The 23,431-nt window shown below is 40.1% G+C and overlaps 2 long non-coding RNA genes across 2 annotated transcripts in view; one reads left to right on the top strand and one right to left on the bottom strand.

Moving 5' to 3' along the window:
• LOC136695402 (uncharacterized) overlaps positions 1-23,431 on the bottom strand; it is a 77,162-nt gene that overhangs the window by 24,717 nt on the left and 29,014 nt on the right. The window lies entirely within an intron of this gene.
• On the top strand, positions 11,302-22,841 carry LOC136695401 (uncharacterized). The gene is made up of 2 exons (XR_010802283.1): positions 11,302-11,479; positions 22,696-22,841. It is a non-coding gene; the product is annotated as an uncharacterized lncRNA (long non-coding RNA).

Raw genomic sequence — 23,431 nt, 5'->3', positions numbered from 1 at the left:
TTTGAAGATTTCTGGTGTAATATGAGGAAGTAGTGCTTCATCTAGTTTTTAATTTCATTTCTGCAGTTTTCCCTTTGAGTGAGGGGAGTGTTATTAATGGATTTAATTCTAAAGTAAATGTGAGTGTTGTCTGTATATCATGGATGTAATGAAGCCATGTTGTCATGAGGCTAGCACCAGAGATTCAGCAAACTCACAATGTGTGTGTAACAGCCAGGTATCCACTGCAATCCAACATCCTTCAGTGTCTCTCAGTACGTCTAATAGAAATCTTCAATGTTTGCAGGTTGTTCGACGATAAGCAACGTCTGAAATCAAAGTACAGTTTTCCCCACCACTCATTAGTGTCCAGTTTGTCATCATCTGTCTACCATCAGTGAACAGAACACAATCACATGATAACTGCCCTGTTCTCAAAGCAGACCATGAACTTTAGATCCTTACCACCTTAAGAGCCTTAAACCAGAGCTATCTCCCTCCTACTAAAGAGAGACAGAGTTTCTATGGGTAATTCAGGAGTGATTCACTGTAGCGGAGTCAGTGATAATTAATTATTAGTTGATTAATAAATAATTATTTAATTCATGTTGCTAAGCCCCACAGTTGGGAGCCATTAAGTAATATGTAGTGTCTTTACCTGTCCAGTCTCAGCTTGGACTGTAAGTCATAAATGCTGAGTGGACATTACACATATTATAGCATAATTAGCTAGAATTAATTATTATTAATGAATTATTGTCATTGACCCGCTGTAGGTTCTTGGCTCCGAAAATGAATCTGACCCAAAAGTAATAATCCAGTACAGGAAAGGTTCACACACAAAGAAATAACCAAGGATTGGTTTTATCACACAACTGGTTTATTAATAATAATATCAAATAATGAATATTGATTAACACAGCTCCAGGGGCCTGGAGGTTGTGGGTTCGATTCCCGCTCCAGGTGACTGTCTGTGAGGAGTTGGTGTGTTCTCCCCGTGTCCGCGTGGGTTTCCTCCGGGTGCTCCGGTTTCCTCCCACAGTCCAAAAACACACGTTGCAGGTGGATTGGCGACTCGAAAGTGTCCGTAGGTGTGAGTGTGTGAGTGAATGTGTGTGTGTCTGTGTTGCCCTGTGAAGGACTGGCGTCCCCTCCAGGGTGTATTCCCGCCTTGCGCCCGATGATTCCAGGTAGGCTCTGGACCCCCCGCGACCCTAAAATTGGATAAGCGGTTACAGATAATGGATGGATGGATGGATGGAATATTGATTATACATTCATATAATGAAATGAATTACAGCGATACATGAGCGAGCAAATAAATGAGGGAATTTCTCTTTGATAATTATCCTAAATTCTAAAAAGGCTATAGTTTATCCAGCAAAGCATTCAGTACCAATCTCTTGAGGATTTAAATAATTTAACTGGTGACCTTATGTATCCCTGGAGAGGAGAGGAGGTGACTTGTAGAAGCACAGATGCACTGCGCCTCTTCTTCCATTGGGCTTTTAGTGAAAGACACAGCCTTGAACACGGCACCACTCTGTCTGAGCTGGTGGCACTTTGACAGGCATTTAGGGATTCTCCTTCATCGCTGATCTTCCTCCTTGTGAGAGACACGTCCATGCAGGTCTCTCCTGCGTCTTTGCTCAGAAACCCCACCTCAGAATGTGATCATTCTGAGGGAGCATGTGGCCTTCTCCTTCATCGCTGATGCTGAAGCTCTTGTTCCACCACTTTGAGGGTTAGAGGTCTGAGGTCTCCTTCATCCTCTGGATGTGGCATTGGGTTTTGCTGGATTTAAACTGTAGTTTTCTAATATTAATACTAGAAATAATGATAAAACTTCTGTTGAAATTTCTAGGCTGTCTTCGCTGAGCTGGAAGCAGATTCACCCTTGTGTGAATCTAAATTTCTCCTTCATTCCACCCCTCCTCTTTTCCTTCTCTCTCTACATTTTCTGGGTTTGTTCTGCCTGGACCCTGCTGGAAGAGCCTAAGCCTGTTTTAAGAGAGAGCCATAAGAGAGTCTGTCAGAGAGACTGGATGAGAGCTTGAGGAGTCTCTAGCAGCCTTGAAGAAGCGAACTTTTAAGAGCATCAAGTTTTTAGGAATCCCACCTTGAAAGCCTGATTGGTCCTGAGGGATTGAGGATTGGAGCATGTCTTGCCTCTGATTGGAGGTTCTTTTAGACTAGAACCTTCCTTAGTAGTGACATCACATACAATTTATGACACTTGACAAGACAAAGACTCTTGTTGACTGAGTGTCCAAGATTTCTGAATAATGCTTTGCAATATAAAGTATTATCAAATGAAATCAAATTTATTTGTATAGCGCCTTTTACAACTGACGTTGTCACAAAGCAGTTTCACTGTTTCAGAACAGAACATTTAAATCAAAGCCCAATGCAAGCAAGCCGAAGGCGACAGTGGCAAGGAAAAACTCCCTCGAGGCTGGAGGAAGAAACCTTGGGAGGAACCAAGACTCACAAAGGGGACCCATCCTCCTCTGATCAAACTATAGATTGAATTTTAAATGATCACCAATGAAGTGTCATTATGCTACATAATAATAATAATAATAAGGTGAGCAGCTGGTCTGGTCTGGTCTGCAGGAGAATCCAGCAAACAATCTTCCATCAGTGGGCCACCATTCTCTCAGAAAACAGTAAAACAGTAAAAGGAAGCAGTTAGTTTAGTTGAGTGCAGCAGAGAATAAGAGCATGTGAATATTTTCTTTAGTGTAGTGACGGATCTGACTGTAACAGATTGGGAGTAGGGAAACCAGAAGGAGCTCAGGCAAAGACATCCTTTCGTTCCAAGCAAGAGAAATTGTGAGCACATCATCCAGGTTTACCCTGATTCTCCATGTCCATGAGTTCCTGAAATGACAACCTTAAACTAGACAGAGATTGGTTGCCAAAGGCTAAACTGAACAAGTGTGTTTTGAGCCTAGACTTAAACATAGTGACTGTGTCTGCGTCCCGAACACTAGCTGGAAGATTGTTCCAGAGCTGAGGGGCTTTGTAGGAGAAGGCTTTCCCCCCCGCTGAAGACTTATGAATTCTGGGTACTAGTAAGAGGCCGGCGCCCTGAGATTTGGGTAATCTTGGTGGTTCATAGTGTGTGATGAGGTCTTGCAAGTATTCAGGGGCGAGACCATGTAAAGATTTATACGTGAGTAAAAGAATTTTGTAATCAATACGGAATTTAACTGGAAGCCAGTGAAGGGCCGATAATACTGGGCTGATATGATCAAATTTTCTAGTTTTAGTGAGGACCCTGGCTGCAGCATTTTGAATTAACTGGAGTTTACTCAAGTTTCTGCTGGAGCATCCTGATAAAAGTGCATTGCAGTAATCTAATCTTGATGTAATAAAAGCGTGAACTAATTTTTCCGCATCTGGGAGGGATAAGGAATTTCTTAACTTAGCGAGGTTCTGAAGATGTAGGAAAGCTGTTCTTGTAATGTTACCTATATGCTGATCAAATGATAGATCTGAATCAATTATAACACCCAGATTTTTAGCTGATGAGCTCGGGAGAACAGTGAAGTCAAAATTATGTATTAAGTCTGATACCTTATTTATAGCAGGTTTTGGACCTAGAAGGAGAACCTCGGTTTTGTCGCCGTTTAGCAGAAGGAAATTGTATGACATCCAATGCTTCACTTCTTTAACACAGTCCTCCATTTTCTTTAGTGTAGGTTTGTCATCTGGTTTGGCTGATATGTATAACTGTGTGTCATCTGCATAACTGTGGAAGGTAATGCCATGCCTGCTAATAACTCTGCCCAGTGGCAGCATGTATAATATGAATAGTAAAGGTCCTAAAATGGAGCCTTGGGGAACTCCAAATCTCATTTTTGTATGAGTAGAAGAAACATTATTTACGTTTACAAACTGATAGCGATCTGTGAGGTAAGACTTAAACCATGATAGGGCTGTTCCTGTTATTCCAACCATGTTTTTTAATATTTCTAGCAGAATAATATGATCAATTGTATCGAAAGCTGCACTGAGGTCTAGTAGAACTAGCATGGATAGGCAGCCTCGATCAGAGGCGAGAAGAAGGTCGTGTGTTATCTTAACTAAAGCTGTTTCGGTGCTATGGTGTGGCCTAAAACCAGATTGAAATTTTTCATATATGTTATTCTTATGCAAGTATGACCTAAGTTGTTGGGCCACAACTTTTTCTAAGATCTTAGATATGAAGGGAAGGTTAGAGATGGGTCTGTAATTGGATAGTACACTAGGATCAAGATTCTTTTTTTTGATCAGGGGTTTAATAACTGCTAGTTTAAATGCTTTGGGTATGTGACCTAGTCTAAGGGACGAATTTCCATCCATCCATCCATTATCTGTAACCGCTTATCCAATTTTAGGGTCGCGGGGGGTCCAGAGCCTACCTGGAATCATCGGGCGCAAGGCGGGAATACACCCTGGAGGGGACGCCAGTCCTTCACAGGGCAACACAGACACACACACATTCACTCACACACTCACACCTACGGACACTTTCGAGTCGCCAATCCACCTGCAACGTGTGTTTTTGGACTGTGGGAGGAAACCCATGCGGACACGGGGAGAACAAGGGACGAATTTATTTATGATGATAAAATGGGATTGATTATGACTGGTAATACTTCTTTAAATAGTTTTGTTGGTATTGCATCAAGTGTGCAGGTCGTACAATTTGACGAGTAGATAATTTCCCCAGTTCTAGCTGTGGTAGTAGGTCAAAGTCCTCTAGTCTTTCTTCTATGTTTTGTTCTATATCATCCACACTAGATGACAGACAGGCTGTCATAGTATTTAGTGTTTAGTAATATGGTATTTATTGTTTGTCTAATATTTTCAATCTTATTGTTAAAAAAGTCCATAAAAGCATTGCTGGTGTGAATGGCTGGGATCTGTGGATCAGTAGCTGCCCGATTGTTTGTAAGTTTAGAGATTACATTAAAGAGTGCTCTAGGATTGTGTTTATTATTTACAATCAGTGAGGACAGATGTGCTGAACGTGCATTGATGAGTGCCCTTCTATATTGGATAAGGCTGTCTTTCCAGGCACAGTGAAATACTTCCAGTTTAGTCGACCGCCATTTCCGCTCCAATTTCCTTACGGTTTGTTTTAGGGTGAGTGTTTCTTCATTATACCAGGGAGCGAGTTTTTTCTGTTGTAGCTTTTTATGCTTAAGCGGTGCTACACTATCTAAAGTTGATCAAAGAGTGTTATCTAAGTAGTCCGTTAGTCTGTCCAGCTCCAGTGGGTCTGCTGGACTACTGACTGAGGTCAATAAATCGGTGATGTTTTCAATAAATTTAGGGGCTGTAGATGGGGTTAGTGAGCGCTTTAGAAAGTAATGTGGGCATGTACATTTTTTAAAATCTAAACTCAGTTCATATGAAATTAGGTAGTGGTCTGAGACCGTGGAAGACTGAGGGAGAATATTTAGGTTTTTTATGTTTGTGCCCAGGGTCAAAACCAAGTCTAGTGTGTGATTACAATAATGAGTAGGACCTGATACATTTTGTGTGAAACCAACAGAATCTATGATTGATGTGAACGCCTTTTTTAGGGGATCATCACTTTTCTCAAAATGAATGTTAAAGTCTCCTACAATTATTAACTTATCACATGACACTGCGAAATTAGCAGCTAGTTCACCAAATTATTTTATAAATTCTGAATAGGGCCCTGGTGGTCTATAAATGTTTAATAAGGAGATAGTGTTCTTATTTGTGGCGGGGTTAATTATGTTAATGTACATAATTTCGAAGGAAGTACAGTTGTAACCATGTTTTTGGTTAATAATTAAATTATTTTTGTAAATTATACATAATCCACCCACTTTGCCCGTCAGTCTGGGGCTGTGTACATATTTATAGCCTGTAAGAGTGGCTTGATTTAGTGCTAAACATTCATCATTTCTGAGTTTCACTAAGGCATAAAACTTCAAATTTCTGATCCATTATTATTTCATGTATAATGACTGCTTTAGAGTTAAGTGCTCTTATATTGAGTAGGCCAAACTTTGGGTCTGAGTGGATGATACTACCCTGTTTCTGATGGTTTAATAGTGATTAGGTTATTGGGGCACGCTGTTTGATATTTTCTGGGTTTAAGTTTGATTCGGGGGACAGACAGTCTTGATACTGTAACAAATGTTTATATTTCTTAGAGCAAGCTTTGTAGATATACCCTTACTATGGGCAAACAAATGGCCATTATCTGTAAGTGTATCCTTAAAATCACTTACCTCTTTGTTGTGTAATCTACTTGCCTGGTTTGTGCTGGTTGGTGGGGTTGGTCAAGCCTGGCGTAGAACATCCTCGATGTTCCCAGAGAGAACTGCAGAACCTAGACGACTAGGGTAAAGCCCATCCCGGCGGTAGAGGCCAGGACACTCCCGAAAACACTCCCAGTGGTTGACATAGTCCACGCCGACAGTGCCACACCAAACCCGGAGCCAGGAGTGGAGTGCGAAGAGCCTGCTGTACGCCTCACATCCTCGTCTGTAGGTGGGTAGGGGGCCGGAGACGACGATCCTGCCATCCGTCTTCTTCCGAGCGGTATCCAGAAGCGAACGGTAGTGCTCCTTCAGGACCTCGCTGCGGCGGGCGGAAGTGTCGTTCGTCCCCACGTGGAGAACGACGGTGCCGAGATCCTCACGCTGCCGCAGCGCCGAGGGAAGTCGCCTGGCAACATCCAGGACACGAGCACCTGGAAGAATGGACACGAGCACCTGGAAGACAGGACACAGTAGCGTTACTCTTTGTGCCTGAGACTCTTAAATGTCTGACTATAGAGTCGCCGATGATAAGAATACCGCCCTGTTTAGTTCTCGGTGCAGGTGAGGGCCAGGAGCTGAGCACCTCAAACCGGTTAGTAGAGGTTAAGACTGGCTGCGGTAGAGGGGGAGACGACCTCGGCTTCCCACGCCCACGCCGACGATCCCAGCTCAGGGCTGGAGTGAAGATGGCCGTCCCGAGGAGCCGTCGCGACGGAGGAGCTGGCGTGCCAACGGCCGTGTAGGAGACATCGCGGGCGGCCTCGAGCCTCGTCTTCTCCCGCTGGAGCTCCGTCTGCTTCTCCAGGAGACGCTGAATTCGGCGGCCCAACTGCTCGAGCTCCGTGCTGAGCCTGGAGAGAGATCGCTCCTCCGCGGTCGCCATAATCAGGAGAGAAGGAGTTATTAATTGAGAGAAGTTATTAATATGAAAACAACAATAATAAAATGGTAGTGGTATTTAACAGTGTACAACTAATAAGGATAAGTTAACAAGGTATTAACAGTAAAGACTTTAAGTAAAGAGCTTAGGAACAGTACTAAACAGCAGCAAGCAAACAAACAAAAAAAATTTTTTATTAGATGTTAAAACAATGTAATATCCTTCAGACAAAACCATGTTTTACATCATTCTTAACCAAATAACACACAGTATGTGACGACCTTGGTTCCTACATAAGTTCATACAAAAAGTAATTTTAAACACATGTAAATTAATTCCATCCGGTTTGATTGTCTCACTGTAATTAATTGCACACAGTCATATCCCATATGTAACTTCAAACTGTTTAAAACCAATGGGAATTAAGGTTTAATTCCATGATTTGAGAATTTCTTGATTAAGCAGTTTTACAGACAGCATAAGTTGATCCGGGTGTCACGGTGGCACAGCAGGTAGTGTCACAGTCACACAGCTCCAGGGACCTGGAGGTTGAGGGTGCGATTCCCACTCCGGGTGACTGTCTGTGAGGAATGTGGTGTGTTCTCCCTGTGTCTGCGTGGGTTTCCTCCGGATGGCTGTCTGTGAGGAGTGTGGTGTGTTCTCCCTGTGTCTGCGTGGGTTTCCTCCGGGTGACTGTCTGTGAGAAATGTGTCCATAGGTGTGAGTGTGTGAGTGAATGTGTGTGTCTGTGTTGCCCTGTGAAGGACTGGCACCCCCTCCAGCGTGTGTTCACACCCAATGATTCCAGGTAGGCTCTGGACCCACCGCGACCCTGAAATGGATAAGGGTTACAGACAATGAATGAATTAATAAGTTGATCCTTGGAGTGTCTCTGCCATCTCCAAATATTCCTCTCTCTGAGACATTGGGTCATAAACAGGGACTGGAGTGTGGTTTATGACACTCTCTGGGTGTTATCTCAGATTCCAGTCTGAGTTGGCGAGAGTGGAGATGTCTTTGAAGTTTACCTTCTAGATTCTAAGTCCCAAAAAGTATTTTTTTTTTCTATTAGAAATTAAAGCACATTCATCATACTACACTACATCCACTCTCTCTCCTCCATCAAAACATTCATCCTCCGTTCACTCGAACTCCTCCAGTGTCTCTGAGGAAACACAGAGCCTGGGACGTACTTTGGGGATGATGTTCATGGCTCTGTCCTGACAAGCTGATGATTTATTCAGCTCTACCCTGTGGCAGCACGTCACTGTCAAAAGTAGAGGCTCAGAAACAGCAGGTGGAAGCTATAAACCTGTAAGTTTTAACATTTAGTCTGTGTAAATATCCCTCTCTGGAGCTCAGAGAGAGGAACTACACAAAACAACATGAACGTACACTGATTCCCTCCCGGTGTTCAGCTGAGGAGTTTATCTTCCTCTAATTCGGTCGTTAACACATCTTTAAAGTGAAAGTACAGCTTTGGGGCTCATAGAGGAATCAGACAAATCCCCAATAGAAAGGAATCACCAGCTACAGATCAGCTCCGGACAGTCCAGCAGTTACCAGCTGTGTTCCTTTTAAACTCTGGAACAGAACACAAGTGAAGTTCTAGAGTCTGAGCTCAGATCCATTTTCTCTACACTGAGTTATTGGAGCCTTTATTAGGACGTTATTGTAAGATCCATGATGTTCTCACTCAAGCTCATTTAATCACTGATCAGGGGTCAGTCAGTCAGTGACTCAGTAAGAGTCGTCAGCTCCTGTAGACAGACTCATAGTGCAGGAAACATTTAGTGCTGGGATGGGACTGATTCTCACCACTGCTCTGTTTACAGATGAGAAAACAGATGAGTCCAGGTATAATCTGAGTCCAGGAGAGATTGCAGGAGTGATCTTACTGGTTTTATTGGTTTTACTGGGTGCAGCTGTCTTTATTCTATTTAGGATGAAAAGGAAGAAGGGTGAGTACAGACCACATCCACAGACTCTGCTCAAAGACACAAAGTAAACACTGAAAATCTACTTAAACATGCAGCAGTTTCTGGAGAAATATGTTTTGTTGACTGACTTTTAAAGTAAAGTAAGAAAACAAAAATAAATAAACATGTGACTAGAGTAGAATTTTTTACCTACAACTAAAGCCAAAGAAAAGGGGTTTTCTCAGGCTTCACCCATAAGCTCTTCAGCCTTAAAACATCATTCACAGTGTGTGTGAGTGAACGAGTCAATGGATTAAAGTCTAGTTCTATAAAGTGTAAACAACAGTGTTACTCTCTGTGCAGTGTATTTGTGTGTGGTGTTCTGTGAGTTATATATTGTGTTTATTTCATTCAAAGGTGGTCCAGGCCGGAGGACATGTGAGAGATAATGATAATGAACCAGGTGAGTGTCTGTGGGTGTTTCTCACTCTGTGCTGTGTGTCATGAAAAAGATAAATACACTGAACCATCACTGGATTAGGAAACGTCAACCTTGTGTCTGCACTCACTGGACCTCATTCATTAAACCTTTGTAAAAACCCTGAGAAAACTGTGGGTAATTTACAAGTAAATGGACATTAGTTCTTTCCACCAGATTCATGAATGCTGCGTAAACATTAGATTTATTTAGTAGAACGTATGTTAGTGAATACCAAATGTTCACAAACTGGGAAGGCCTTCACATTTCTTTACAATTAACAAACCATTACCATAATCTTCGACCTTGAATTTCAAATGATCACCAAGTAAGATCTCAGACTGAGGAATCACAGAAATAAAATCTATAATATCTCTACAGAAAAGCAAAAGAAAAAAATGTTCTGAGTGGAATTCAATTTTTTATTTAAGTGTGTTCAAACTGGCACCTTTTATTTTCATTCTGTGTATTTGTTATTTACCGGGACTTATAGCGAGACATTACACAGATTAGACACAGTAGTTTTGCTTTGAGGTAATGAGATTTAAGAAGCTATTTATCTGAGCTTTTTCATCTGGTTTTTTTTTTTTTTTTTTTTTTTTGCTTAAAACTCCCTGATATTAGAATAAAAACAAACACTTTATTACAGTCAATAGTGATATTCTGTGTATTTAGTGTGAGGGTTTTAGCATTGTAGCTACAACAGCAATCTCTGGAGCCCTATGGGCTCCTTTCCAAGGCTGTACTAAACTGGAATATCCACTGGTGAAACTTCCAAGCAGCACACCCAGCATCCAGCACAGTTACATTCAGCTTTAAGACCTTTTCTCACAGAGTCTGTCGGACACACGTCAAGTTTTGAAAACAAACACACGTATATTAACAGTGTCCTTCACACCAAGCCCCTCTCGATCAGGATGAATGTTTTGATGGTGGAGAGAGAGTCATTCACTCCTGAATTACCCACAGAAACTCTGTCTTTCTTTAGTAGGAGGGAGATAGCTCTGGTTTAATGCTATTAAGGTGGTAAGGTTCTAAAGTTCAAGGTCTGCTTTGAGAACACAGCAGTTATCATGTGCTTGTGATTTGTTCACTGATGGTAGAGAAATAGTAATTTCATCATTGTTCCTACTCAATAAATCCATTTATTCTTCTTTTTCCAGCGTCTTCCCCTGATTCCAGAGCACTGAGGCAAAATACATGTTCTACGTGGTCTAAAGGATCTATCATGTTAAAAATCATATCCGTTTACAGTGTGAAAAGGTCTTTTGATGGAGCTTGAGATGCATAAGCAACTGGGTGATGCTCCTGAATCAAACACACACTGTGTCCATCCTTGGACTCCTCTGCTTGTTGTGCTAGTGTTTGGCCAGGTTTTGTGTCAGTGCCTGGTGCACATTATCAGGAATTTTTTTGACCCAATCTAGAGGTAAAACATTTCTATCAGCACCAGCATCAATCTTAAAGTTACCTGCTGTTCCTCCTCTGAGTAAAGTTACTTCATCATTAATGTGTCGAGTGCCCACAAATAATGAATCAACAACCTGCACAGTCTCTGCTGCATGTGCCCTGCACATTTTACAAAGTGATTATATTTGCCACATGCGTTTTATGCCATAAGCTGGGCATGACACTGGATCCTGCATTTTTCTCATCTACACATGATTTTGTGTCCAGTTTTTCCTTCCTCTGTGTGGCAGGGGATTCTTTATTAGATTTGGTTTGCTGTGCTTTAGTTTGTTATAGGGTGTAAGCCATTACATTAATGTCCTCTCTTGAATTTAATTTTGAAATAAACTTGTCTGTACTTTTTAAACAGAGCTAACAGGAACTGTGTTGTTTTTCAGGTGGGGTCAGCAGTGGTCAGTCACTAAAAGAAAAGCATTCATTTCTGACTACTACAACTTAATCTACTGCAGGAGAAATGATGGTAACTGACTGAAACCAAGCTATTGCTAATAAAGCGGTCAGTCTGAGGGGGGTAAAGGAAGGGGTTTCTAATGAAATTCACAGTGTCTGTGAGGTATATTTATCAGACAGCCTCATAAGACAGTATTAAGATATGTTCAGTGTGTTCAGCCAAATGCTCTATGTATGTGCGCTACAGAGAGGGATGTTTAGGATGAGCTGTCAGAGGCAGGAAACTATCAATTTTACACCCTCCCTTTAGAACATGCTAATGTAAACTATTCTTTATGTTTGCCTTATTTGGAAAGAAGAAGACATATATAAATTGGGTCCTAGCGAGATGTGGGGGAGAGACCTCAGAAATGGAGAGATGACCCGAGCTCGCAATTGAACACTCTCTCACGGGATCCTTAAGAACCCGTAAGACACTGTTTTGGTAAATAAAGATGTATTTACACTTTTAACCGTGTCTGCGGAGATTCTTTTCCATCACCTATCTTCACAACACAGCAAAAGTTAACAACAAAGTTGGCGACGAGGATGGGATTTGAGCTGTGACCTGTTTGCTTCAGATGACCCCTGCATCCGAACTACCGCTTAAAAGCGGGCAAATAGAAGATGAGATTTTCACAAATTTGAGCGCTGGTTGGGTGTTTGGGCTGTCTGATGCAGAAAAGGTTGCACTCATAAATAGACTCAATAGTGTATGCAGTGTTGTGTTGGAAATGGTGTTGGATAAAGATTCTCCGTTCTAAATTTTAACTATAGTCATAGTAATAGAGAAATGAAGAAAATAAAAAGGAATAGAAGAAAAAGGTTAAAAAGGAAAGGAAGTATAAGTGTAGAATAGCTTAATTAGTAATGATAAGATGAGCTGATGATGACATGCACGTTTGGGTAAACAGGGCCCTATTTTTGCTTGAAACTGTAAGACATGAATCACAGTCATTGCATGAAAGTAAGCTTTGAGTATTTTGGAATTGGATGATATTGAAATAGTGAGAAGCCCTGTGGCATTTGGTTAAAATTTATTTAAGGTTAAATTTATTTAAGGTTTTAAGGATAACGAAAAGGAATAAAAGAGACAATAAGAGAGTTAAATAAAGAAAGGAAGCCGCTGATTTGGAAAAAGCCCTCGTGGAGGCGGGGTTAGCCCGGCCGCAAATCCTGAAAAATTCACTAGGTGATTTTTTGGGTCAGTTTGATGAGAAACTGGAGGTGTGATGCAGAGATTTAATTAGGGGTGCCCACTCGAAAAACTGTTGACGAACACTGTATTGATGCTGCCTCTTTTTGAATTATTACACCTCATAAGGTAGCATAAATTAAAAATAAGGAATAAGAAATAAGGAAATAAGGTAAGGGCGGCAATAAAAAGCATGCTGTTAATGTGTGAATGGGTCGACTATGAGAAATTGTGTTGAAAATGATGAGTGTGTGTAAGCGCTGTTTGGAGGATGTTGGATTATGTGTGTGTGCCTAGTGAGTTAAGAAAAAAGGAGTGTCTAACTATGTGTGTCTGTGTCAGCTGAAATAATTTTTTGGGAGAAAAAGGGGGAGTGATCAACCCCCTCCCTTCTGTGGTTGCTTTTGAGTGTGTGTTCAGAGAAAGGGGGGAAAGGGCACCTCTGCCAGAGAGTGTCAGAGAGAGAGAGAGTTAAAAAGGGAATGTGATAAAGAATAAGAGATTTAGAAATTAATAGGGAAAGAAATTTGTAATGGTAAAAATTATGAGCTTCGTTCAAGGACAGTTATTTAAATGAATATGAACCTCAATAAAATGAGGGGTTTGTTTATTTATGACAATGAGCCTGAACTGAAGACGTTTTTAAAATAAAAATATATAAAGTAAAAATAAATGAGCTTTCTGGGAGACAGTAAATTAAGAAAAACAGTAGAGAATGAGCTCCAGAGAGACGATTTTATGAGCTTTCTTGGAGACTATACATTAAGAAAATATAGACAATGAGCTCCAGAAAGACGTTTTTAGATGTTGAGAATAGGAGAAAGGAGAGCAAGGTATAAAGCTGAGTAATTAATAGGGTACATTGGGGAAACTGTAAGGTTTAATCATGGGAACTAAAGGGAAAATTGTTATTGAAGAAAAAGGAGAAAAATTTTGAAATCTCCATATGATGGCTTTTATTGGGAGAAAAAAAAGTGTTCATGGGTCTGGTTCCTCTCATTTTGTTGAATTTTTGAGATCTTATGCTTTGCCTCAACCTCAAGTGAGCCAGTCAGCATCAGTTGCTCCAGTGACTCCCTGGCCACAGCCAGTGTTTGGTCAGGTGCAGACATGGAGAGGAAGAAGTCAGGGAAATCTAGGAAGAGGAAGACCAGGAAGATTCAGTCTGAACTTTCAGCAGCCTCCTGAAGTGTGCTATAATTGTGGACAGTTTGGTCATTTTGCTCGTGAATGCAACCGGCCAGGAGGAAACTTCAGGGGATACTTTAGAGGAGGATTCAGAGGACAACCAAGGTCAATCAAGGGACCTGTGAACCCTTATAGGGGCCCGGAACCAGGATTCTAGGGTTGCCCGGAGAACTCGTGTGGGAGGTGTCAGCTGGTAGCAATAGGGCCGGAGAGAGATCCAACAATAGAGGTGAAAATAAATAATCGACCATTGACAATGATGGCAGATAGTGGAGCTGCTTTCACCTGTATTCGGCCTGAAGATGCTATACACCTCCCCAGGTCTGGTCAGATGATTCGGACAATCGGGTTTGAGGGAGTAAAACAGCTGATTCCTCTCACAGAACCAATTGAGCTCTGCTATAAACATCTGAAGACTACAATACCCATACTGGTATCAGAACATACACCTATTGCACTTTTGGGAAGAGATGCTTTGTGCAAACTGAACTGTACAATAAAATGCACACCAGACGGCTGCCTGGTAGAAGTGCCGAGTGAAATGATTGATCAATTGATGATGAAAACAGAGACTGATGCTTCTTCAGTATTTTGGATTGGAAATCTTAGCGAAGAATTCTTGGAACCAGCCAAGATGTGGGAGAAGTTTATTGTAGCAAACATGCCTGATGCAAAGACTCCAGAGTATCCATTTCATTGTACACTGAAATACTTTAAGGATGCTGAACAATCAGATGGAGAACAATGGCTGAATCATCAACCAAAGCAAGTTGAATTACGTTCATGTTGCATAATTTTGGGACCACAAGGAGCTGCTATGAAGATAGACAAAAATGATTACTTGCATAAAGAGTTTGAGATGGGAAAAAGTGTACCACATGTGACTTTACTGGTGTCTGAAGATTGTGAGCAGAAACAAATAGGTGAAATGATGGCAGAAGCAGAAGAAGTTGTCTTTAAACCGCTTAAAGAGATCCTTTCCATCTGGAGGAGTGAAGATCAGCGATTTATTAAGATTATGATTACTGCTCAAGGACAAGGACAGCCACAAGTCGTCAGGATGACACATGAATCACTTTACAATGAGAAGATGGATTCAAACTCTTTGAAAGAGGAAATGCTGCGATGTGTTCCAAAATGTTTATGGTCACAACATAGCACTGACATTGGATTTGTGAAGTCAGCTCAACCAGTGAAAGTTGAACTCCGACCAGGAACAAAACCTCCGTGGAAGCCTCAGTATCCTTTGAATGAAGAAGCAATCAAAGGGATCGAACCACAAATTGAAGGTCTTGTGAAGGCAGATGTTCTGAAGATAACACAGAATCCGCAGAGTAATACACCTTTGTTGCCTGTGAAGAAGCCAGATAACTCTTATCGTTTAGTACATGATTTGAGAGCAGTAAATGAAGTAGTCGCAGACTTTCCAGCAGAAGTGCCAGATCCACATGTTTTGTTAGCCCAAATTCCTCCGGATGCAAAGTATTTCACAGTATTAGATTTATGTGGTGCATTTTTTAGCGTTCCACTAAGTGTAGAAAGTCAGGGTTTATTTGGGTTTACTTACAAGGGACAATTCTATGAGTATAAGAGATTACCACAGGGATATAAACATAGTCCTCACATTTTCAATAAAGTATTGAAAGATGATTTAGTTGGGGTAGATCAGAAGTTAAAAAGTACTGTCATTCAATACATGGATGATATTCTTCTCTGTGCACCAGATGTGGAAACATGTCATAAGGATTCAATTACTTTGTTACAGGTGCTGGCAGAGAAGGGGCACAAAATCTCTAAGAAAAAATTGCAGTATTGTCAGGAAAGGGTAGTTTATTTAGGGCAGACCATAACACAGGGACACAGATGTATTTCTGATAAGCAGTTAGAAGCTATTTGCAAAGCTCCCAAACCCAGAACAGTTAGAGAAATGATGACATTTTTGGGTATTGCAGGGTATTCCTCAGCATGGGTAGAGGACTATGCTAGTTTAACAAGACCTTTGAGAGGTTAAAGATACAGGGAATGCTCAACTTTATTGTAATCTTTCCTGGACACAGGATGGCCTTTTAGCGTTTGAGACAATAAAACAGAGGTTACAAGAGGCTCCCGCATTAGCTCTGCCAGATTATTCTAAGAATTTTTTGTTATACGTGTCCACTTCTACTGGAGGAAAATATGCATGTGCAGTTCTTTGTCAGCCAACAGGTACGGGAACCAATCCCCAACCAATTGCTTATTATTCAACTGCTTTTTCAGAAGTGGAATTGGGGTTACCAAGTTGCTACAGAGCAATGGTGGGAGTGTATTTAATGTATGAGAAAGCATCATCTGTCACGATGGGTTATCCAGTGACAATTCTTACACATCATAGTCTTAGAAATCTTTTAAATTTTGGTAAATATACTCTAACTATGCCTAGAATTAGAGATTATCATAGGCTCTTAGAACAAGAAGATGTCACCCTAGCGAGGTGTGTAACAGTAAATCCAGCTGAGAACTTGCCAACTCCAGAGGATGGTGAACCACATGACTGTGTACGAGACGTAGAGAGGTATTCGAGACTTAGATCTGATTTGCAAGCTATTCCGTTGCGTGAGGCTGAAGTGGAGTATTGGACTGATGGGTCCTGTTATCGTGTAGGAGATAAATTGAGGGCTGGCTATGCAATAGTAAGAGCACAGGGGACAGAATTTGTTGTTGAAAAGGCTGAAGTGATTCCACAGCCTGCATCTGCACAACTTGCTGAACTTGTGGGGTTAACAGAAGCATGTATGTTGGCTGAAGGTAAGCGAGTGAACATATACATAGATTCGGCGTATGCCCATAATGTGTGTCATTTGTTTGGATCAGTGTGGAAAAACAGGGGGTTTAAGAAAACTGATGGGTCACCAATACAGCATCATGCTCAAATAATGAAACTGTTGCATGCTATGATGAAACCTAAAGAAATAGCAATAGCTAAATGTGCAGCTCATAAAATGGATGCATCAAGGGTCTCTCAAGGGAATAGAGCAGCTGATGGAGCTGCCAAAGCCATTACAGGAGCGGACAAACTCGGGGAAGTGTTTTTGGTAACTCATGAAGTGGACTTCGAAGAGAAGGTGACACTTAATGATGTACTTTTAATGCAGGAAGCTGTTCCTGAAATAGATAAACAATTGTGGTTAGATCGAGGTGCCAGTAGGGATTCTACTGGTCTTTGGAGAAACCATGAGGGGCTGATAGTAGCACCCCCGGACTTGTTAGGTCTGATGATTCAAGAGGCACATGGGTTAGCTCATGTGGCTAGGGGAGAAGTTAGGAGGAAGATTACAAAGGAGTATGGTTTTTGGGCACCATATTTGCTTGAACAGATTGATTACGTAATTGGCAGATGTATAATTTGTTTGAAAAATAATGTTCGCAGGGGGTTGATGGTTCCGCCTGGTTACATTCCAACACCAAGGGGTCCTATGCGTGAGTTAGTTGTGGACTTTGTTGACATGATAAAACCAGTTGAAGGTAAGAGGTATATGCTGGTTGTTGTGGACAGGTTTTCACGATGGCCTGAGGCATGTCCAACCAAGCGTAAGGATGCTCAGTCGGTTGCCAAGTTTTTGTGTAGAGAAGTCATAAGCAGGTGGGGACTTCCAGATCGAATATCCTCCGATAATGGGAGAGAGTTTGTGGATAAAACGGTGAAATTAATTTTGCAAAAATTAGGAATTAAACAGCGTCTGGGAGCTGTGTACCATCCGCAAAGTCAAGGGATTTGTGAAAAAATGAATGGTGTCTTGAAAAATCGGATTGTTAAAATCTGTCAGCACACGGGGTTAAATTGGATAGCAGCACTTCCATTAGCATTAATGGTGTGTCGCTCAAGTGAGCTGCGTGATTTACACATGACTCCTCATGAGTTGATGACAGGCAGACGAATGCCAACGCCATGTTTGCGTACAAGTGGGAAAGGTCCAAGTTTAGCTCTTTTAGAAGATGACATGAGAGCATATGTTTCATACTTAGCTAATTTACATAAAAGAATATCCACATACGTTTCAGAAAAGCAAAGAAAAGAGGAGGAGCAGGAGAGACTGGATGAGCAAAGGAAGAATACAGTGCAGCCTGGAGACAAGGTGTTTGTAAAGGTATTTAGAAGAAAATGGTATAACGAACGCAGAGAAGGACCTTTTGAAGTTATTCGCAGTACTGGAACGGCAGTTCAAGTCAAGGGGTCTCCAACGTGGTATCATTTATCTCACTGTGTTAAAGCACCAAGTGAAGAGGAGCCTTTCTCAAAGGGAGGAGAGGTTGCAGGTTCAGGAGAACCAAAAGGACATGTGGGAGAACAGGTTGAAAATAACATGCAAGAAACAAATCAGAGTAGATCTCCTGAAGAGGAGATTGTCCCTGGTTTGGATGATGCTGATGACTCTGTGTATATTTCTGATGATGCCAGACATGACACAGCAGATTGTAAACGAGACAAAAGGTTTGGAGAAATTGAATTTCAATATGTCCCAGAAACAGCAGGTCCTATTTCAGAAAGCAGTAATTCCATTTCAAAACAGTTCAGAGACTTGGATCAAGAGAAGAGTCCAAGACCAGTTCGGAAAAAGGTTAGACCTAAACGGTATGAGAACTAAAGAGAATGAAACTTTAAAGAATTTTACTTTTTCAGTGTCGAAAGTTAGTGAGGGGGTAAATGGATCACATCTAACTACACTAGTGCCTTTGATAATTTCAACAACGTCATCACCTTTCAAGACAGTGGTTAAAGCTAAATTAGGTAAAGCAGTTCATCTTCCCTGTAAATGTGGAAGATTTAATACAGGGGGTAATAGTCCTCCTGAGTGGAAAAATAGTCGTGGTGAAAAAGTGGTGTTAACAGGACCTGAAGTTGATCATTTGCCTCATGACCAGAGAAAGTATCTTTTGTTTAATGCCTTTAGGTGGTTCAGGGTTAGAGATGATTGTTCAATTCTTTTACGTAATGTTACATGGGAAGATCAAGGGGAATACACTTGTACTTATTTGGAACCAGAGCTTAAGTTTGTGCCATTTCAAAATGTGTGGAGAGAAGGGTACATAACTCGTACAGTGATAGTGATGATAAAGGACCAGAGTCCTATTGAAGTTTTTACATCTATTAAAAGAGTTCAGGACCAAACCACTATGACAATGACTCTGAAGGTTACTAAAGAACAAATTAAGCCAATTACTTTAGCTCCAGAAATAAGTAAAGGAAATAATGTAACTAATCGAGTTACTACTTTAGATATGCTAATAAAGGAGACGAATAGCACTACACTGCCAATGATGACTTCTGCTTCGGGTACATCTGAATCTAGCACAACTGTTGAAAAGAGAAAAATAACAAGATCACATAATGTTGTAAAAGTAACCCAGACTCCAGAACTAATGTCCTTTCCATTGCAGAAGGAAGTAAACATAACACAGGGTCCAGAGTTAAATATGGAGCATGAAGTGAATATCAGTCAAGTGACTTTTGAAGCTAGAAACCCAATGGAAGATATGGATTCAAAGGGTTTAGTAACCACTGAGAAAATCACTTTAGAAGGGCAGAGAGAGTTTTTTGATTCTGACTGGACATCAGAAGAAATGACTGACCGTTACCATGCATTACAGAAAAGAGAAGCAAAATGGAAAGCATATGGATTTGATTCTTCAGTGTTACAAATCACAGACCCATGGGCATCTAGAAATTTATGGTTTCAGCAAATAACCCATTCCGTAAGAATGAGTACGATGTTGACTGATCCATGTGTGGTGAAAGTTCCATCACCAAGCACATGGCCATCAATTTTAGAGACAATACCAGAACCACTGCATGCTATGTGTCAATCTTATGCTTTATCGTGGTTAATATATCAGCAAAACTCTGAAGAAGATATAATAATGGCTTTATCAGTGCATTTGTTTAGACCTAGATTAAATTGTACTTGGTTGATGAAGTTGCCATATGTGAATTTCCTTAATCGGCATGAAAATATACTGACAGCACAGCCTGATGCGATGGAAGTAAAATCTGTGGAGACTAAAGACTGTTTTTGTTCCAATGATACTCACAATGGACAGGGGATGTTTATGGGAATATCTGATTGTGCTCGGTATAAGATGAATTTTAAAGAGCCTAAACCTAAGGATGTTTTGTTTAAAGTGAATTTTCATACACCAGATAGCAAACAGAGTAGAACATTAATGGTGCAGTATGACATTTTGCCTGTAAATGTGACTATAGGAAATTTTAAGGATATTTGGTGGGTTTGTGGAGATAAAGCATACATATTTCTACCATATGGGTGGACAGGCTGTTGTTATATGGCAACATTAAAGCTTCCTTGTGAGGTTTATACTCTCCAAAAAGTTGAAGCAACTGATGAAGGGAATTCTGAAGGTAATTCTGTAAGAAGAAAGAAAAGGGAAATGGCTCAGTTTCATAACTTGGAAGCCTACCATTGGAGAATCAGTATAGGAGAAAAATGGGGGATAGGATTATTCCCATGGTATGGTGTGACATTTTTAGCAGATCATATAGATAATATTACGTACACTTTACAAGGGTTTGCTAATGAAACAATAAGAGGGTTTCAGTTTTTGTCAAATACTCAAAAAAGTCATAGATTAACTTTGTTGAAACATGACATGGCTCTGGATTACATTTTAGCTAAGCAAGGAGGTTTATGTGTAGCTTTGAATCTGACAGGGGATGCCTGTTATACTTTGATTCCGGATAATTCTGATAATATGACTAGTGTTATAGAAGCATTGAAGCATATAAGGGAGGCGTTTGGTCCATCAAAAGGAGCTGGATGGTCTGTGAATGCTTGGTTATTGGAGAAATTAGGACCACTAGGAGCAATGTTGGCTCAAGTTTTTGGAGCAGCTCTTTTAGCAGTGTGTATAATGTTTTGTTTTTGTACACTGTTGTTAACTTGTGCGAAAGCTATGATTTTGAAATGGGTTGGAGTTGTAATGCCTGGAAATCAAGTACAGATGCCATTATTAAGTAGAACCGACTCAGACAAACATGAGGAGGAAATGTTGGAAAACAACCTGGTAGAAAGATATCCATTTTGAATATCCACTATTATATATTTTTCCATTCACTTATGATATTATACTATTATTTTGTTAGGTTTATTATTTAGTAATCAAGTATAAAGATTGTAGGATGAAGTATACACTGTAGCTTATAAACCTATTAATCCATTAATGTTACTATTATTAAAGTTTTATTTGATGTTTGTTTGCATATGTCATTTTTGCAAAAGATACTGGCTGTTGTTTCTTTCTTCCAGAAAGAAAAAGGGGGGAAGAACACTGTAAGGGAGGATGGTTGTTCAAGATTCCTGAAATGCTACAGGGATCCAAAAACTCAAAAGAGGACAATAAAACAGAAGGACTTTGAAACAAGAATGGTGAAGACTTGCTGAAGCTCAATATGTCATCAACATCACATCAGAAGACAAAATTGCTGAAAAGACAATATTATGTCATATGTCTCTATTGAATTGTTTATTATTAGTAATCTTTGATAGTGATAAACCATTATATGAGTAATATTAAAAATTGTAACAACTGTGTATTATGAAGATTTATAGACTGATGAAATGTAATCTGTGTAAGTGTATTGAAATCTCAGAGTTTTTTGTTTGTTTTATCGATGTTAGGGCCAAGGGGTATGTCAGGTAGGGACAGGTCCACTGGAAGGTCCGATGGGTCGACCAGCCTGAATTTGGACATTGGTTTGATTTTATTTTCTGAGATTTTTATATACATTTACTTAAGTCAAATCCCTACACATATAGAATAAATTTAATTGGATTGGAGTACAATTTTGATCGCCTGGGCAGAGAGGGATCGTTGAGGGAATTTTTCCTGTCTAAAATGTTTGAAGGATTTTCAAGAAAGATTGCTGCCGGACAGGTTTTTTTGCCCTCACACTCCATGAAATTTTGTTACATCATAATGCAAGTGATGTTAAAATTGTGTGTAGGAAGGTATCACTTATTTGTTATGACATTTACATGTATGGGTTGCTTAAATTTTTACGAGACTTTAACAGTCTCGAAGGGAGGAAATTATGAGGTATATTTATCAGACAGCCTCATAAGACAGTATTAAGAAATGTTCAGTGTGTTCAGCCAAATGCTCTATGTATGTGCGCTACAGAGAGGGATGTTTAGGATGAGCTGTCAGAGGCAGGAAACTATCAATTTTACACCCTCCCTTTAGAACATGCTAATGTAAACTATTCTTTATGTTTGCCTTATTTGGAAAGAAGAAGACCTATATAAATTGGGTCCTAGCGAGATGTGGGGGAGAGACCTCAGAAATGGAGAGATGACCCGAGCTCGCAATTGAACACTCTCTCACGGGATCCTTAAGAACCCGTAAGACACTGTTTTGGTAAATAAAGATGTATTTACACTTTTAACCGTGTCTGCGGAGATTCTTTTCCATCACCTGTCTTCACAACACAGCAAAAGTTAACAACATCTGTAAATAACAATGATCTAATCACTGATTCACAGAGAAAAATACAAACAGCGCCCAAACACTTAAACATGTCATATATTAATATTAAATGTAAACTCTCATGATGACTAAAATACAAACAGTGCCCAAACACTACAAAAAAGAAGAAGCTGAAGCATGTTGAATTCAAAGTGTTTACCTCATAAATATATTGCTATATTGTACCAAGTCTAAGATAAGTTATTTTTATTTTAAATAATAAAAAAATATTAATCACAAAAAGTCTACAGTCAAAACTAACAGTTGGAACAAACCTAGCTTCCCTCCTTTTGTCACACTTCACAGCACTCTGTGCTGTGGTTCCTGATGCAGTGTGTCTGTTGCAGATGGGGGACGTTGCTTTTTCTTCATGGCCTTTTCCAGTGTGAAACAGTGCCAAAGTTCCTCTGCAAGCCCATGTACAATGTCTCTTCTGCTTTTGGTGGACCCTCATCGCTGCCACATGATTCGACCATGTCTGTGCATATGCTTATATATATTAATTTACTCTGCAGCCGGGGCGTTGACACAGGCAGCATGGGTTGTTTCTGTATTATACTCGACAGCAACAAAATATAAACAGCCAAAACACAAAACACTCACCCGAAGCTGCTATTTTGTCATTCTTTAGATTATGGTTTTGGGTTTTTTGTTTGTTTGTTTTTTTTTTTTTCACATTGAGGCTGAGACATGTCCTCAATATTTGTTTTTTATTTGATTCACTGCTCAGGCTAAGCTAAATAGGCTAAATGCTACTTTTCCAACACTCATCAGAACCAAACATTTTGTTGCTTGTTAGATTGTTATTTTAACTAAATTTTACTAATTTTAATATTTAGGTTGTTTTTTTATTTTTGTTTGTTTGTTTGTTTTTTTTGTTTTTGTTTTTTTTTGGTCTCATAATTTGTCCAGGTTTTTTTATTATTAAACATAAACTATAGCATGCTGACTGGAACCCTAAACACTACAAAAACATTCATAAATGCAACAGTGTTTAACTCATAAATATATTGAGATATTGTACAAGATAAAGATCCAAGATAAAGGCAAACGTTGCAAGCTTTGTTTGTTTATTTATTTTTG

Source organism: Hoplias malabaricus, chromosome 4, assembly GCF_029633855.1.
Source record: "Hoplias malabaricus isolate fHopMal1 chromosome 4, fHopMal1.hap1, whole genome shotgun sequence".
Classification (NCBI taxonomy): domain Eukaryota; kingdom Metazoa; phylum Chordata; class Actinopteri; order Characiformes; family Erythrinidae; genus Hoplias; species Hoplias malabaricus.
This window is presented reverse-complemented; position numbering and strand designations above follow the sequence as displayed.